Raw genomic sequence first — 19,978 nt, forward strand, 5'->3', positions numbered from 1 at the left:
GCGAAGTTCACATAATAAAAATAAAATGTGAAGGAAACGAATATCGGTAACACATCGAAAATATCGATTTAGATTATACGTCACGCGTCTGGAAAATTGATATGTTGTTTTTTATAATATGTTTTTGGCGTAATAGGTTGAGCAAACAATTATCTTTATAGGTCTGTAACCGAAAGTTGAGGCGATCACAAATTCGAAAGATTGTGTATATTGGTGAATTTCTGAAGAATATAGTCTTTTTTACAGGCTGTTCCTTTTTTGATTAGTTCAACTTTTTCCTAAATCAAAACAAAGAATCTCTTTTTTTAAAAATCGATTTAAAAAATTTGAAACACTTGTTTGTAAACAATGCATCTGTGTGAGTATTCTGGTTGCCTCAACTCTGGTTGTGCTACCTATACCTTTATTTCTCGAAAAAATACATATTAATAAAACCTTTTAATTGAACTGAAAATAAAGTGGTGGAATACCTGTAAAATGATTTTAAAACAAAATAACAAACAACTTTACATTTTAATGAAACGTCGTAAAATGAGAAGCATCCAAACAAAACCTGTAACGGATTTAAAATCCAATATAAAACAATAGGTTAATGTATCGAGACCTACCCTCATCATTTTTATGAGTCATTATTAATTACCAATTGACGAAGAGGTCGTGGCCCTTAGTCGTGGGTCTGAATAGAAAATAACAGAGAGATATTTGGTAGCCATTATATCGGAACAAAAGTATTGATAGTTAAAAATGTCGATACTTTTTTACATCCCTAGTTACGACTTGGTGCGTCGTGAATCATGGCGTTGTGGTCGTGTCGTTGGGAAGACTTTTTCAACCAGAGATCGGAAATAATAATATAAAAATGACTAATTAGTACCTATAAGGAATATTATTATTTAGTATAGTAGTCGCTCTCTGAAGATCCAAATACCTACCTCATTTAGGACAAATTGGTAATTGGTGAGAAGAAAAATATATTTCCAATTTACAAACAAATAAATTATTATTAAACAGATCATAGCTGCTGATAAAACAATTGCAGTATCATTCGAATTAAGTAGTTAAAAAAGTTCAGGTGTTTTAGCTTGAACAAAAAAATGCTTCAGGCTAAAATAATAATAAGTAAATTAAGCTTTATAATCAATCCGCCGTTAGAAGTCATGTAGCTAAATCGGACATTCTGTCCCTGTCTTTTGACGTATATACCTTCATCTAAAAATCAGTGAAACACGTTATCTATGAATTCGAAACATTTTTCTTTTATAATTTATTTTTTTCTTATCATAAAATGTCATTATTAGAACACAGCTTAAGAGAACTGCAAATCAAAAATATAAACGTTTAAAATTAATATGCCACCGACGATTGGGAAACATTACATCGTATTGCCAAATATTGATATTATGTAGATACCACGTCGTACATACTATGCTAAATTCTGTCGGCCACTGCGTGAGAGAAATGTCAAAGCAGAACAATATGTAGGTATGTATATTCCAGTACACCCTACTTCGGACCAAATATAGCAATATTCATTTCTTTACGTGTGAGAAAAATTCTTTTCGTGGATATTAAAGTGCGGCCACACCGGCAACAAGTCGCGCGACAGCTCGTTAAATTTTACGATAATTATCATAATTGCTTAAGAAATTTTACGATAATTATCATGCTTATCGTAAAATTTAACGAGTTGTCGCGCGACTTGTTTTCGGTGTGGACCCGGAATTATTATCATCTAGAAGCAGAGCTCAAAATGGATCGGAGTGCACTGAAGCGCCATTCCGTTTCACAAAATTAAAAAAAAATATCGCTCCGTCTTGAGGAAAAATTAATTTGACCGTCTGAGGTAGATAAGCCATATATCAAAGAATCTAACACACTATTCTTTTTTTTTAATAATAATTAATAGTAATTTACTCCGGTTCGTAAAATTTTCCATTTCGAGCGCTGAACGTAATGCATCGTGTCGTAATTAATGAGAATGTCCGTAAACATCTGGTTCCAACACAAATGTAGAAATTAACGTTGTAAACATATCGTAGGTATAAATTTACTTCTTTTAATCTAAACAACATTCCACTAGACAGCGTTTTACTACGGCCGATGAAACGTTCAAAGTTTTTCCCAAACATAGACATACTTGTCAGTACATTTTCATACGTTTTCCATCCGCGACGGAATATATAATATTAAAAAAAAACATCGTCATTCATTATATACTACATACGTCATATTTGAAATGCATTTATAAAAATGACTGTGAACAGTTTCACGGACAGATGCATCTTCGTCTGGACTCCTGAGATGAGAATCGTAAGTAAGCGCTGATTGGTTATGGTGTTACGCCGTGTGTAAAATCAACTTGCCAATAGCGAGTACGACAAACTGCTTCGAAAATCGATAAAGTCCACTTGCGTGAGAGAATAAATCCATTAAAATTTCTTAAAATGACGTTTATTTGTGTACCGGTATGGTATGAACTTATGGATAGTTTTAGTTTCTTTGTCTATTGGGCTATTGCCACGGCGACAACGGGTAAAAAATAAATGCGAAAAGAAATTCCGAGTTTTTCACAACCAACTCAAAAAACAACGCTTTTCAGTATGGTTCGATATTATATTTATGGAGAATTCTGGAGGGCGATTTTAAAGATGCGACCCCAGGTTGGAGGTCACTGTCTGGTGAAGGTAGAATGAATATCACATCGAATGCTTGGCACGATCGCTTCCCACGAAAGAAATGCGATCGGTAAGGCGCGATGTAAATTTTTAATGTCATACCTACAAGTCTAGTTGTTTTTTCACTGACGACAGCACCTCCATAAGTAAGCTGATGTCGGTTATAAGAATAATATATATAATATAGAAAAAGTGCTAGATTTTTTCAAAATAAAAAATAAAAAATACAAGAACAAAGATTTGAAAAAATGTTTCTGATCTGAAAACGGGTCATAAAACTAAAATATATTTGTTCAATACCTTAATATTAGGTACTTATATGTAACATTAAGTTTAATAAGATATTATACACAAAAGGCTAGCATGTTGATTATCAAACAAATCTGCTGCAATATTCTAGCTTTCTTATGGGAAATTTGGAACTGTAATTTATTTATTATTATTTTTATTTCTTTCTTTATTAAACACCACAACAGGCCGTGAAGCCCAATAATAGTGGTAAAACTCCCAAGCTTGAGGAATAATTTACATATTAGATTAAATATATTTTAACCTCACCGGGGTCGAACCCAGAACTCCGGGATGCATTACGCACTGCACCACGAGAGCCGCCATTAAATTAATGTAATCCCATAATATGCCAGATGCGTAGTTTACAAAGTAAATGCATATTAAAATGCTAGATCTGCCAAATTAAATGCTTACCTAGTTGGCAATACTGCTCGCTGTCTATGTTTCCAGCATGAGTGAGAGATTAAGATTATCCTTGCAGTCATACATATACATAATATCACCCTACATCACAACCCCTTGGTAGAGTATATAAAGTCAAAGAATATCATATATTTTTAAAAACAAACACACGCGTTAACATCATTTTACTCCCTACTTTAATTATAGTTTGTCAATTTATGGTTACGGCCGTATGTTGTAGCTTAACCACTGGGGAATGCCAAAAGAAATGACGTATTTCAAAAAAACACTACCTTATTCTTAGGTCAATAATTATTATAAAGCAAGTATTATTCGTAGGATATAGATATTTATCACACTTGAATGGTCAAAGACATAGCTTATAATGAGTATCTTTAGAATTATCTTCAAATATGTTAATCTTGCCCATTTTTTGAGTAATAAAATGCCTAATTCTTGTCAAATTTGGGATCACAGAGATTATCAATATAATTTTTTATCGTAAATATTTCACTATAATAATGTCAACATAAATTATACTAATGGTTTTTTAAATGCGTTTAAAAATTAATAAACGTAAAAAATCATAACACCACTGCACATGTATGTACTGAAATATGACTATATTCTAAGACATTAGAGCGAGAGGTTTAAAATAATACTATTTTATGTAATAAAAATACTTTATGCAGTCATCAAATGTTTAAAATAAATATAAAGGATAATAAGGCTTCAAAAATATATAAAAAGATTATCTACAACGTTTAAGGAATGTCCAGGATCATGCTTTGAATATACAATAAAAGCTCCATTTTGACCAACGCTGAGCACGTCCGCCCTTAAGTTTTTTGAAAATTTTGTGAGTTTGGTAGATAATTAATGTTAACTATTTGTTACCGTAAAAAATCGATCACAACACAAAAGATGGCCAATAATTCTCAACCTTTTTATACACGAGGACCACTGTCAATAGGAGTAACGTTTTGCGGACCGCTAACGCAGAAATAAAAATATATTATTTATATTTTATATAGTAACGTATAATAACGTCTGATTGCGGTTGATTTTGTCACGTAAAACCATTAATCTATTTTAATAACAGAAACACAATCCACAAGTACCTCCTGGTGCACGGGTTCTGAAGATTTTATTGAACTTTTAGCATAGGCATTTGGACTACCAGAAAATTTCTGCGCACCACCGGTTAAGATGTTTAGTTTTTAGAAATTTATATGTAATTTTGTGCTCAATATCAGTTTTATAAGTCGTCCAGAATCTAGATTTGCAGATAAAACAGTATGACGGGAACTGGAATTTAAATTTCGTTCGAAAGAAAAAATATTGCAAGATAATATATTATTTTGATAGGATATTATATGGGTAGGTACGTATATTATCTGTGTGGTAATGTGGTTTCAAGTGACCACATATTATCAGGGATTGCAAATCCGAACAGAATTGTCATTCACGGTATTAGACAGAGCTTGAAGGCAAAACCACCATTCTTAAACTGAGAAATCCTATGGTCTGGAGACAATTTGGCTATCTCCATGCGCCAGTTTATATTTGAGACAATAATACTATTTAAATTTTATAAAGCACAAAGCAAGCTATAATACTACAATGTTTATATGAAATTTCACATTAAGGAGCACATTCCTGGTTGAGTTTTGTAGTACAGTGGAATTAAGGACATTTCTGTATATACATATTTATTATTAAATATTATGTAATCTACACATCTTTAGTTGACAAAGAGACGTTAGCAATAAGTACCTAGGTATATATTTCTTCTCAAAAATCTTATACCTGGTATATTCTCAAAATTCAGACAATTTTAATCGTGAAAATCAGGGCGGAGAAATCGAGTTGGATCTCGGGGAATGGGACAATTGGGCGCCGTACTGTCGAATGAAATAAATAGACGTTCTTTACGATTTTATACATAAAGTAGACGAGGAATTCTAATCAGTTTTCAACTACTAGGTAGGTACTTAGTAGTTTTAATTAATTTTGCTCTTAACATGATTAACATGGTTTTTATTGCGGATTGAGAATTATCATGCCAGAGACTTTATATAAAAATAAAAGAACTTTTTTCTTGTTGTAACTTAAACATAATATGCACAATTAAATCATTAGTGTTATTATTTATTTTCGAATTTCATTCGATTGCGTGGCGCCCAGTTGTCTCAGCGCCGAATCGTTCTAGACCCAGATCCCGGGATTGCCAACCATCGTATTTATGAAACTATTATTCACTCTGGTTTTTGGGCGTATAGCATTTTCTTACCGCAGAGGTGGTAAAACCGCACGCACTGCGGTAAACTAACAGACATGACAACTATTACATTAGTATAAAAACTAGTATCGCTAAATAATAAATTAACAATTATTGTTGTTTATCTTTGATAAATTTTATTGACAGATTTTCATTATCGCAATGCAATTTGCAAATACTTCGCGGTATATTAAAACCCTTATCAAATAATTGGACAAAGCTAAGTCATGCTTCGATGGATTGTTAAAACTCAAGACAAATAAATTGTAGTATTATGATAGCGTATTATCATGTATAGCTCATATTTACCGAATCAAAATATTCTAATAAAATAAGTAAAATATTGCCATATGAGTGGAAAAAGAAATTACACTTTCATTATTTTGATGTCCACCAATTAAACGAAATAAATGAGAGAGAATAAATTTGAATCCAAACGGCAACCATAATATAATATTATTTTTTATCTACGTTTTAATCATTTTTTTTCTCGTCAATGTCCGATTTTAATAAGATCATATTATGGGCCTCCACAGAGTGGAGGTTTTGTATTAACAGATTTTGCTTTTACGAGAAATGGATGTATGCTACTTGCTCCACCTATTAGGTCTATAAATAGTCTGACTCATACACAATTTGAAAAACAATATGTGTACCTACTTGCCAGATCCAGGATTCGAACCTGGGACCCACAACGCTATAGGCCAACGCTTAATCCTCACGGCCGTCATGGATATTGTTACCATAACATTAGCTATTTTCATTGTAGTAGGTACATATACAGGTTTTTAAAGCCGTCAAAACATTAAAAAAACTATAGTTGCCTACCCTCGAAAATTTCTTAAATAAGTCAAATATTATAATTCAATTCAATCATGAATAAAACCAGATGTAAATAAGATGCACCCACGGTGGTATAGTTGAAAGAGCGCCTGTCTCTGAAAACGTGGCTCATTTGATTGGGCGAAGAATTATTCCTCGTAAAAATACGTTAATAATAGAAATTACAGTCCATACAAAAGAGGGTGATAATTTTTTTACTTTTGTTTTTTAGTATGCTGAAACGATAAAATTCTTAATACTGTTCTTGGTTCATAGTCCCGATCTTATCCCACCAGTGGTGAAGAGAAGGTACCTCACCAGAAATCGAGTATGCAATGTATTAGGGCTCAACCATATGAAATGCACTTAATTGTGTTGTTAGTGAAGTTAATATTTTATAATATAATATATCAAAAACAATAATTATAATAATAAATCGCACGAATATATAAAACCATTTAATTGAAACACGCGAAACAATAATTATAAACTATTGCTTGCTATTGATGTTTCAACGTGACCATTTCATATTACCTTTGGGTCCAAATTGGTACCATGAATCCGTAACACGAAAGCGACGAAGAGTAAAATATTTAAAAATTAGTGACATAACGTATATTCTCTTATAACAAGATAAATAATTATTTATGTGTGTAAGCATATATAAATAACAAGGGTAAATGTGCCGCAGATGCCGTCATGAGATTTTATAACATTCTTTTTAGACCAAACCAAACCTAACCTAACCTAACCTATCCCAGCCTATATAATCTTAGTTTGTGATAATGATGCATTAAAATGTATGGAAATTTCAAATATTAAATTAACAATTATTGTATCGAAAATCATATGCGCCGACAGAAAACAGTATTTATTATAATTGTCTACATGAAATAAACTGTTTTCGTAAAAAAAATATATAAAATCTCATGACGGCATCTGCGGCACAATTACCATAACAACATTCGGGGGAAAAATTAAGGCATAACATTTTTAAAAACACTGAGGGGGCCTATGCGTGATTTTTGTTTCATAGGGGCCCGGCACAATATTTCCAGTTGCTCCATTCCACCCCAACACCCAGTGAACAAAATGTATCAAAATATATGGAATACGTAGTAGTTTCTTACAAAAATAAAAATACAGAGTAGGCTAATAAATGATGTGTCGAATTTTACGCGTTTAATTGCAAATGTCTTTCACACATCTTCTGAGGCATTTATTGTGAATCTACTTATGTAATTATGAGTTTATTTCATTGTCAAACAGTAATCTCTTTAAAAGTGCTTGTAAACAATACAGCCATTTATTTGGAAAAGAATTAATACTGTGTACCTATGCTTTTAATATTCTAGTCGACAAAAGATTCAAACACATTTAAACAGAATCATTTTTTTATAATTTTTAATGAACTCTTTATTTTTTTTAGACAAAACTGGTCTGCTTTATTCATCTACATAATTATATAGCCAACTTTAAACTGAACTAAAAAATGGGAATAGACACAGAATAGCCATCCTATGGAAGAGAAAATTTATGTATGCAAACTACGTACTAAACTAAAACTAAACTACTTAAGTCATATATTGCGACTTTGCGTACATTAGAATAATTTTATCAGAATCTGTGGGTCTATTCTATACTTATCGACAGCACCTATCTTGCTGCTGTTAAAATATCGTACTTATTGCAACAATAAAAGCCAACTTCGTGTAATTGTTACAATAAGTGGTAATATTTTGATACAAACCTACCCTAAGTTTGATACTATTTATCACTTTAGTGTTCGACGCCAAAAATTCTCGGATCAGATGAGCCACCTCTCACTACAACATTATAAAATGATTGTAAATCGATCAAAATCAGAGGTTCGCGCCTGATGAGGTCAGTGCTATAATATTATTATTTGTGACCCATAAAACCTAAGGAACTATATATGCAATTTAAATTAATTATAATGCTTATTCTTAAAGAGTATCAGCTGCCTGTTATTTTTTATACAAACTTAAATCTGTCATTTATGCATGAATTTCGTCCTTTCCGTTTGCGCATCGATTGATAAATAAATATTATTGGTAAAAATATTATTAAAAACCGGAGAAAATGAGCATTTTTAATATTATATAATACATATTTAGGTGTTTGTAAATCTTGTAAAAAAATATCTATTTTTTTTCTCTTCAACACAAAACATTCGCGTGCCATGCAAAATCATCTCGCGTGCCATAGGTTCGCCATCCCTGTACTAAACTAAACGAATTAAAACTACTACTGCGATCACAATAATATGATTGTAATCGTTTGTCGACAACTTCATTCGCTACTCTGATCACACAACTTAGCTCCCAACAGACGTAGCTCTACAAAAAAATCCAAAGGGTGTGACCGAGCACAGCTCGTTATTTTTTTTTCATTGAAATTGGGATATTACGGTTAGCAGGCTTGGGTAGACTTTTTGGATGAAGCACCACATTAGGAATATAAAATAAACGGCGGACCACAAGTAAAATACTATTTTTAGACTACATTATTTATTATCACGAAAATAAATGTCAATATAAAAAATTATTCTCTAATAGCCAGCAATTCAATGAGAAGAATGAAACTGTATTACATACATACATTTTTTAAATTACAGGTGCTAGTTTTGTAGCTGGTATTCTTAAAATTGATTGTAAATGTTCATCGGTGACCGCAAAGAGTTTTCATTGATATTCATAATTGAAAATGTTTGTTATGTTATTATAAATATAAGTTATTGTAAAAATAATCAACATTTTTCGAGTAGAACCTTTAAGTTGTTCGAATATGTCCGAATTAAGAATATTATAAAATTTTCAGATTTCTTCTCGACGATGCAATTCATGTATATTCAAATTTTATTTTAAAAAATGCGTTAAATGTAGAAAAAAGTAAAGTTTTTTAGAAATACGTTTGAAGCTCGCGGGACCCACAGAAATACTAGTTTTCCCAGGCCTACGTTAGAGTGTTGTCTTTCTTCAATAATATTATATTATAGACCAGAGGGGGGCAAACTGTGGCCCGCCGGGTATTTTTTTGCGGCCCACCATCATTAATTGTACTTCTGATTACGAATAACTTTTTTTATATATATTCTTTTAATATTGACAATAGATTAAAATTTGAAGAATTTGTTGTTTCGTAAATGTATTATCACAGTACGTCTTCCTTGCGTCTCGTCTCACACTATGTAATCACTAATTTCTACGTTGAAAATCGATTTCAATAGATATTCATAGTGTGCCGACAGAGCTGCAACTTGAGATTCTTGATCTGCAGTGTGACACTGATTTAAGAGAATTGCATCGTCGCGAAGAAATCTCTAAATTTTACAATGCCCTTAATTCAGACAAATTCGACCAACTTAAAGATTATGCAAGAAAAATGTTCGTTATTTTTGGATCAACCTATATATGTGAACAAACATTTTCGATCATGAACCTCAATAAAAATTCTTTACGATCAAATATCTCCGATGCTCATTTACAAGCAGTTTTGAGAATATCAACTACAAAATTAACACCTGAATTCAAGAAAAAAGTTCAAAAATGGTACAACAGTTTCATTCTTCTCATTATTTTTTTTTAATGTTTGTTTTTCGTGATAATAAATAGTGTATATCTAAAAATGGTATTTTACTTGCGGCCCGCCGCTCATTTTGAATTCTTTAATTTGGCCCGCCATCCAAAAAGTTTGCCCCCTCCTGTTATAGACTATCGACTCAAAAGCATACAAGGCATGTTACAGCTTCACATATTTATAAAAAAAATGTATTTTTAGGGCGCCACGAAACGATAAAGTTTAAAAGCACTGCCATAGCGTATATGTTATATCTCCATCATTAAAAGTAGATAGGTATGCTATAAACATAGTAATTATTAAATGTCTACAATTTCAAAGACAATAATATGTAGATTACCTATATATTTTATTTATAAGAATTTTTATTGCCAAAGACAAATAAATGCTATGTAAAGTGTATGCATTATATGATACATTTTTAAACCTAAGTCTAAGTAAAGTCAAATATAAAACAGTATGGCATAATAATATTATATTACAAACTCATAAAGTAGGTACGGTAATTTTGTGATACTTTACGAGAAGACCTAAAAGCATTTACTGAGTTTCTGCTTACTGAAGAATTCTAAAAGAATGTACATATACGAGATTCTCTCAAGATTTTTATAGAAATATTTTATGAAGGTTATACTTAAAAGTATTATGAAATATATAAGTACACAAACTTAAGACCAAGCTGCATGCTTATGCTATTATGTAACCATACATATCATAATACATAATAATAGTACAGTGAGTGAAAGCATCTTTATTATATATGAAAAATGACAAATTTTTGAATTAGTTGAGACATTGTCGTACAATTTTTCATCAAACAAGCACTGTCATACTATGTAATTACTTAAATACTAACACATATTAATTATTATTACCATTTATTCATTGCTCGAACCGGAGCGCTCGATAATTTTACGAAAATATTAATATAGTTATCTAAATGTATGTGAATTTTATAAAAATAAATGTGTTCTACGGTAGTTCAGACGGTCACATTATTATGTCCACGAGACCAAGTGATAATTTTTAGGATTTTTGGAAAAGCGTTCCGGTCCATTTAGAGTCCCGCATTTATTATTTCAATATGAAACAATCATCAGTTTCTACAAACAGTTTACCAATGCACTCAAAGTATGGGCAATATTTAGTACTACGATCGAAATTTACAGTTTCGTGTCACGCCAGTGATGCGTACTGTCTAACTAAACCATACCTGATAATAATCATTCAAATAACGTTATCATAACTTCATCTGATTATTATCTTCTCCGTGGTATTACAAATTCACATAAACATTTATTAAATGAATTTCGAAATAAATGACCGGTAAAACTTTTCACTTTGAGCGAAAATGTTGTAATAATGTTGAAAAACAAAGTTTTTAATCCGCTTACTTATTCATAAATTAAACTTTGATTTAATACCATGTTTATAAGTAAAAGCTTTGTTCATTATAATATTTGTGTTATTATGCCTATATATTATATACATGCAAATTACATTTAATCCATTAAAAGTTAGATACATTAAAAATTTTGTATTAAAATATTTTGTTTAATATTAAATATTTACGTTTTGGTATGGTAACTCAAATTCGACAAAACTGGACATACAACAATATTTTTATATCAAACTGACTGAACCAGGGTTAGCGAACCATTTTACGTACGTGTGCCAAAATTTCCCAAATATTATTTTTCAACTGTCTGACGAGCCGAGCAGTTTTGCATGGGGAAAAATAGTTTTTAAGAATTATATATACAAAATGATGATGTTCTAGATACCACTCATAGAACATAGCACACTATCGCCTTTTTCAATTACTCCATACATTTTGGTTCACCGATTTTAAAACAGTCTACCAGAATTACTACTAACTCCACCACTTTTTTGTTTCTTATATGATGCAGCCATTTGTGTTGGTAAAAAAATGTTTGTTAATGTATACATTATTTTGGGTCTTAACGCACAAATTCACACGAGAATTGCTCCGATCAGATGAGGCATTATCTCGCTACAGTGGTCTCAAGAATTGTAAATCGATCAAAATTAGAGGTTCGCGGAGCGGCATCCCCAGCCGCCTAATATGAGTAGTGCGATAATAATATATATGACACATAAAGCCTAAAGACCGACTTATGTAATTATATATATATACATTAAACGAAATGCTTATTGTTGAAGAGTATTTGCCTGCTATTTTTATATAATGCGATATGTAATTTATTATTATTACTAAAGGGAATTTTTTCTCTTCCAACGCGTGCCATGCAAAATAATCTTGCGTGCCATAGGTTCGCCACCACTGGACTAAACCATCAATTTCCATTGTATTGACTCGCCTGTTAGACACGCCGAGGGTCTGAAGGTATTTTTCCACTTCATCAGGCCACCATCCCACTATTATTTATCCTCAAATACAATAGCTTAAAATGGAAAACAGCTGTTAAGTGATGGGAAATATACTACGAAAGAAGCGTGGTTAAAAAGCTGCCACAATCTCTTAGAAAAATTTGAATCAAGGAAAAAATATTCAAAAAATAAAAAAACATGCCTTTGGCTAAAAAAACGGTGAAAGATAAAATCTCAAGATTTCAATTGTATTTTTTAAATCTTTTTAATAGAATTTTTAAAAACTGTTTTTTTTTTCATTTTTGTCACCACGAAAAACTGCTCGATATGTCATACAGTCGACAAATTTAATAATATTTGGGAAATTTTATCACGCACACGTAAAGAGGTTCGCCAACTCTGACGTAGGTAATCCATACATCTCGGAATAAAATTCTACCCAGCCAATACCATGTGAATAATAGTCAATAACATACCGAGATGTAGGAAGACGAATGGCTAGAAGAAGAAACAATTTTATTGGAGTCCATGGCTATCAATCTTCCTTCGCCTGTATCAACCACGTAATTCTACTAGTGGCGAACTCAGTATCTAGTAAATTCACTATCGAACACAAGTGAGTAAATATGCACTAATATCAACGCCAAATAATATCATTTTAATTGATATAATAAACAAATATAATTGAATCAATACCGTTTACAAATATTTAAATTTAATAATATGCATCATTGTTTGGTGTGCGGAAGTCGTCGGCAGGTATTCTGAAATGGCAATGAAGAATATACAAGGCCATTGAAGATCTTAAAACACAATATGTATTATTAATGTTAGTGTTGGTCCATTATAATTATACACTGTATATTATACAGACCAAGAGAGTTTGATAGCTACACAATGTATGTTCGTCTCTGTTCTGGCAGAACACACTAACTGGAGAATACTAGTTTTGAGTAATTTGACTTTGAAGTTGTTAAAATGTTTGAAATAATGGTCTATCGTGTGAGTTTATTAAGTAATCGTAACAATGATGACTTTAAAATAAAGACTGTTTATTTAGTAAGAAGGTTTCCAGACGTTAGAAATAAGGAACATTTTGGTACTAACTCAATATTTCATTTTTTCGAATTAGTGTCTTCTGCCAGAACAGTGACGGTATGATACTCCTTCTTCCTTTTGATCTGTTGAAGAAGTGCTTTTTTGGTGGTTGAATATCTTCCATCTGACATAGCCAGCTTAACAGGCTATATGTCACATTCCTTACACACGGTTTCAGTATCTTCATTTTAAATATGTCCTATTTCTGCTTATCATTTTTTGATTAGGCCGAGCATTCCTAGTTCCTTCCCACCGATCAATATGGCCATGATGACGGTTCCGTATAATTCGAATGCATCCTTTTTTTTTCATTGATAGAGGGTGATAATAAAAAAAAATATATAAATAGGTATAATAAGATACAAAATAGTGTTTACTTATCTCATTCGGTGTATATCCACGTACTTCATAATTGTTGTATTTACTCTTTTACCAATTTTGTTTATATTTCTCTGTTTTAATACTATTTCATTATTTCTCATGTCATGTTGTGAACGTCTTCAATTTGTAATTTTTATAGTAGGGACTCATAATCATCACACTCAGTATTGTCGAAGAGTTTAACAACCATACCACATAATTATTACCATAATCCATCTTCAAAGTTGCGATCTAATAGCCAGTATCAAAACTGGCAGTGACTCAACCACACTTTCCCATCGCTAATCTTTAACTTGCACAAACGATTAATATTTGTCTGAGGACACTAGAAAGAAATATTAAATTTCCAAATTTTGTCAAACTTATAAAGAGCCTAATGCACAAAAGTAAAAAAAAATACGCCTCAGTTTAAAGCGCAAGGATTCATATCTTCTCTTTCTCTTACTCCTGTGCCAGGCTGTGAGTGTATGCATACGAATAAACTAATAGACGTGATGTGAGTTTCCCTGTGGGTAATTTTAAAACGACTTTCACCTAATCTGGCTAAAGAAATACAAATACAATATAAATTCTCACTGAAGTTAAATTATATTACAACTAAATGGACGTGGTTTTCACATTTGAATTACTCAATTTCTATGGCCTATGGTACGATAGATCAAAATCCATACCGCGATCGACGCCTTGGATATGCCAGTATATTGTTACTTACTTATCCGTACTGCCCAAGTCCAAATTTTTTTCGCATTAAATTTTCCTATTTTGTTTAAAAACTGTTTTGATTATTCTGAATAAAACGTAAACCAATTAAATCACGAATTATAACTATAACTAGAAAGGAACTTTAAAAGTCAAGGTATAAAATTGTTAACATTGTGCGAGTCTAAAGAATACCACATTTTTTAAATAAAAAAATATATATAAGTCACGGACAAACTGCTGTATTGTGAATCACGATCAACGATTCCCAGCAATCAAACTTATTGAACGAAATTAATGCCTAGTTTTTAAAGGTTGAATTCATTCCGATACTCTTGTATTGTTAGAAGATAACAGTGATTTGAAATAAAAACAAAAAAAAACAATTCTCACGATTAGATGTCACTGAATTACATTATTTCTGCAACTTGGAGTTCGGATGATTTATATCCTAGGTACGCATTACTTTGAGGACAAAGTATATTTGACTATTAATTTAAAAAACACATGAGTCCTATTCAGATGAGTGCCCGAGACAGAAAATACTTATATTCGTCTAAAGAGACAATGCTGTCACTGCTTATTCAAGAGTTATTCGATATTCAGAGGAAAATAGGGTCTGTTTTATTTGACGGGTGGAGAAAAATAGACTTCGATAACTGCATTCCAGCAGCCATTTTACGTGCATTACTAAGTGAGATTTCAACCGAGCCGTCGGTTTTATGGAAATATTCCAGGTCATACTACTAATAATTGAATTTACGGTTAAAATACAAAAGCACATAAATTATATTTACAAATAAAATGGTAACAACGTAATGTATACCTACCGGCTATAAAATAATACACTGAACAAAAAGAATCTCGTTTTACAACTTTTCGTCTATATTTTTTGTGATGTAACATTTTTAAAATAAAATATTAGGCATACATATCAGTATTTATTTTGTAATGATTCAAAATAAAAAAAAAGTGAATATTCTATCGAAAAAATAAACATTGCCGTAGGTATTAGTTTAATAATATCTTACCTGTAGAACATGGTAATACAATATTATATAAATGCAGGTATTTGGTGTCTTTACACAAAATGTAAAAGATATTTTAACTGAAGATATATCCAAACACGAAATTTTATAGTATATCTACTTCTATCGAGTATTTTTGGGTTCTGAGTTACCTAAACAACATCGGCAGTGTTCTTCATTTTTTTTCTCGTGGAGAGAATCTCTTGTAATTGTAACACCAATTAATAATAAATATGTATCTCTTAAACGAAAATACCAATTTTTATCAATTTTACTGTCGACATTCATTTGCTAATTTGAGCTAATGGATAATAATTATTTCTAATAAAAACTATTATGATAATCTCAATTCTTTTTAGGCATATTCATCAATATTGCATTTTTACTATGCAACTATACTTATTAGAAATTTGTTAGAAGCATGATGTAAAAAATATAATAACAATAAAAATATAATATTAAGTCTGTGATTGATTATAGTGTATTCACAAATAAACAGTTCGATGACAAAACACCTTTCATCAAGGCCTGAACAAAAACGATGCATGAGTGCGAGTGAGAAAGTATTCGGCACCCTTATAATCTCTGCGACACGCGCTAGAGTAAGATAAAAGGTCTACATATTTTTGAATCAGTTTCCAAAAGTATCGCTGGCAAATCGTGGTGAATCGCTTCACGTAGCATCGATAATCTGCGAGTTCGTGTTGCTAAATTTGCTATTTTTTGTGTTAAACATAAAGTCAGTGGTATATATTTTTAGTTAATTAAGTAGGAAAGGTGGTTCTGCGTGTTGTATTAAAATATGGTAGCCGTACTGATAAGCAAGAAGATGGTATTGCGTTTCATAGGTAAGTTGATACATGTTCGTGACAATTTATTTGTATATTATTATTTATTTTAATATCAGTGACCTAGTGTTTCTTTAAAATAACTTAAATTATGAATATCTTTACCTAATGGTTGCATTTTGACCGCTTAAAAATACTATATAACGTAAAAAAATAGAAAATTATATTTTAATTCTGAGCGTCTAGTGCGAGCACTTTAGGCGAGCACTAGCAAAATGGTCTATGGCCTCGAACATTTGTAGGCGAATGCGTTCGCTCGCCCACAAACCAAACGCACGGCACATAGCTTTATTTAGCAATGTAACGGGTGGCGTCTAGATGTATCTATAGTATATGCCTTTTATTTACTGTACATTATTTACTGTGGAAGGATAAATATGTATTTTTATTCTAACTATAAAAAAATATGTTTATAAATGTGACATTTTACCAGTCAGACAGGTATTTAAAAAAATATAGTAGAATTAATAAATTTATAGATACAGAGTTCATAGACGATTTTAACCATTGAAGGTACAGAACTGGTTATTAATGCAAATTTTGCTTGGATTTTACTATTTATCATTTTTATAATAGTATTTTTTGAATATTCAATAGTTTTTATTGTTCACGTGATGTACATTATTTCTGAACTTCATACGTGTCAAGAAAATAATTTAATTACGTAAAAATCGTATTCAATAAAATCAAGATAACAACATCCGCCTTTGTAACTAATGAAAAACTATAGATATTTAATTACTACTCAAATCTATAATACATATTTAGATATTTGTTAGTAAGTATCATATAAAGCGCCTAGTTTCAAAAGCCCCTAAAACGATTTTAGGTAGTTCTGAGAAAAATGAGAAAAAGCATTTTAGGTAGTTTTGAGAAAACTGAGAAAAAATCATATCCATTAAATCTGTGAACTTAATGTATTTATTTTTTAATTCGTTACATTCTAAAGAGTAATTTGGCTTTCCATTTTAGGGGTATTTGAAAAGCACACCCAACCATTTTAGCGGGTTTTGAAATTTACCCTAATTTTTGATCATACATATTGATGGATTTAGGCGTTTTTTAAAGTTCAATCTTATATATCCATCAAAATATCCATCACAATACATATCTAACTCAAAAATTTTCAAAAACCGTTTTAGGGGCTTTTGAAACTAGGCGCTTCATATATTGGAAAGCTTGAAATCAGATCGTAGTATATTCTTGGGTTTTCACCGTGTCTCCTTCTTCCTTCTTTACTCGACGTTTCGGGCTCGTTGCAGAGGCCATTATCAAGAGAAACGTCGAGTAAAGAAGGAAGAAGGAGACACGGTGAAAACCCAAGAATATACTACGATAAAAAACAACCGTGAAAGCCTCAAACATTATTGAAATCAGATGTCTTCATACAGGTATTTTTTGCGTATTTGGAATAATTCGACACAGCTATTAATTTATAGTGCAACTTAAATCTTTCCGCTATTAACTATTATTCAAACTCCATACAGAATTACATAAAATTTTCTCTGGCTATAAAATGGTTTAGTAAATCGATTTTTTAATTTCAATAATCAAAAAACCGTTCGATACAATAAAGCAATAATGAAAAATGGGAAAATAATAAGATTCTGAGTCAGAAACAATCGGTGCGATTACGAATTCACTATAGAAAATTAAATGTAAATTATTGAATAATCCAATAGGTATTGTGTCCATCTATAATATTAACATGTCTCCCCTGGAACCTTTTTTCCAATTTTACCGTCTACCTAATAATATTAATTATCTAGAGAATTTTGGTATAAGCCTGTATGTGTTACACAAATTCTGTACATGAAGCTTATATTATATCATGTAGTACCCATCTTATCTGTTACCTACATTCACTTAGATAGGTACCTTCCTTTCTCTAGGCCAGACGTGTTCATCCAACCATAAAGCTAAACAATATTATCTATACAAACTAAATAAAATAATTATGTGTCCGCTTCGACGGAAATTTGTCCAAAACGCGTGTATTGAATTTATAAATTGTCTGTTTACCATTGTTTTAAAACTGAGCTCTGCGTTATGCACGAAGATTATAGTGCAGTTTTAATTGAGATTGGGTGACTGCGCTCTCACAGTCATGTGCACCATAATGAACGATAATAAACCGACAAAGAGAGTAATGTCGTGCAATCCCATAATACGTAGAAGTAAAGACCAAATTACGCTTGTTAGATAGAGCTACCAATGACTACCGTATACTTGGGGTATAGATCTGAAAAGCGGCCACTATCGATAGAGACATATTGTGGTGATAGTTTATTTATATAAGAAAACAAAATATCGTGGACATAACAAATCTAAATTCAAGATGTTCACAACATGAGATTTACATTATAACAAGTATTACCCTCACAAGAGAGAAGAATATAATAATATTATATAATAACAATAATAAAACCTAAGTACAGTTTTATACAGAAAAATAATATTTCGAATACAAAATATACAGCAAGTCACCGAAAATATCTAGGTCTTTGGGGAGCGCATTGACTAGTCTTGCACCCCTCGCTATTGGTGCCTAATAGGCTGGACACGAGGAAACGGTTCCGATCCAGAATAAATCATGGCTACGACCACGTAGGTTAATTAACAGGCACATGTAAATTCAAATTCTTTAGAACACCAGACTTGGAATCCATCCCTCGCGATAACAGGCAAAAATGTTTCGAGCGCAGAAGAAAACTACAAGATTCAAGAAAGAGTGAAAAGTAAGCATGCCTTAACGGCCCACGTGCTCGTCGTAGGTCAAAATTGAGTTTTTATTGTATTTTCAAACCATGATCCTGGACACTCCTTAAACGTTGTAGATAATCTATTTATATAATTTTGAAGTCTTATTATCCTTTATGGTTATTTAAAACATTTGATGACTGCATAAAGTATTTTTGTTACATTAAATAGTATTCTTTTAAACCTCTCGCTCTAATGTTTTAGAATATAGTCATATTTCGGTACATAACTGTGCAGTGGTGTTAAGATTTTTTACGTTTATTAATTTTTAAACGCATTTATGTTACCATTAGTATAATTTATTACGAGATAATTTTTGTAAAATATTCACAATAAAAAACTATATTGATAATCTCTGTGATCCCAAATTTGACAAGAATTAGGCATTTTATTATTCAAAAAATCGGCAAGATTAACACATTTGAAGATGATTCTAAATATACTTATTATAAGCTATGTCTTTGACCATTCAAGTGTGATAAACATCTTACGAATAATGATTGCTTTATAATAATTATTGACCTAAGAATAAGTTAGTGTTTTTTTGAAATACGCCATTTCTTTTGTCATTCCCCAGTGGTTAAGCTACAACATACGGCCGTAGCCATAAATTGACATACTATAATTGAAGTAGGGAGTAAAATGATATTGACGCGCGTGTTTGAACATGTACCGTTTAAAAAAAAATCGGCTAGTAAAATACAATAAAAACTCAATTTTGACCTTCGACGAGCATGTCCC

At 31.4% G+C, this 19,978-nt stretch overlaps 1 protein-coding gene across 6 annotated transcripts in view; it reads right to left on the bottom strand.

Moving 5' to 3' along the window:
• The window catches only part of ome (dipeptidyl peptidase 4 omega), a 116,973-nt gene that overhangs the window by 52,695 nt on the left and 44,300 nt on the right, over window positions 1–19,978 (bottom strand). The gene's annotated exons all lie outside the window — the stretch shown is intronic.

Source organism: Rhyacophila brunnea, unplaced genomic scaffold (assembly GCF_057557595.1).
Source record: "Rhyacophila brunnea isolate RB1 unplaced genomic scaffold, BYU_Rbru_1.0 scaffold_8, whole genome shotgun sequence".
Classification (NCBI taxonomy): Eukaryota; Metazoa; Arthropoda; class Insecta; order Trichoptera; family Rhyacophilidae; genus Rhyacophila; species Rhyacophila brunnea.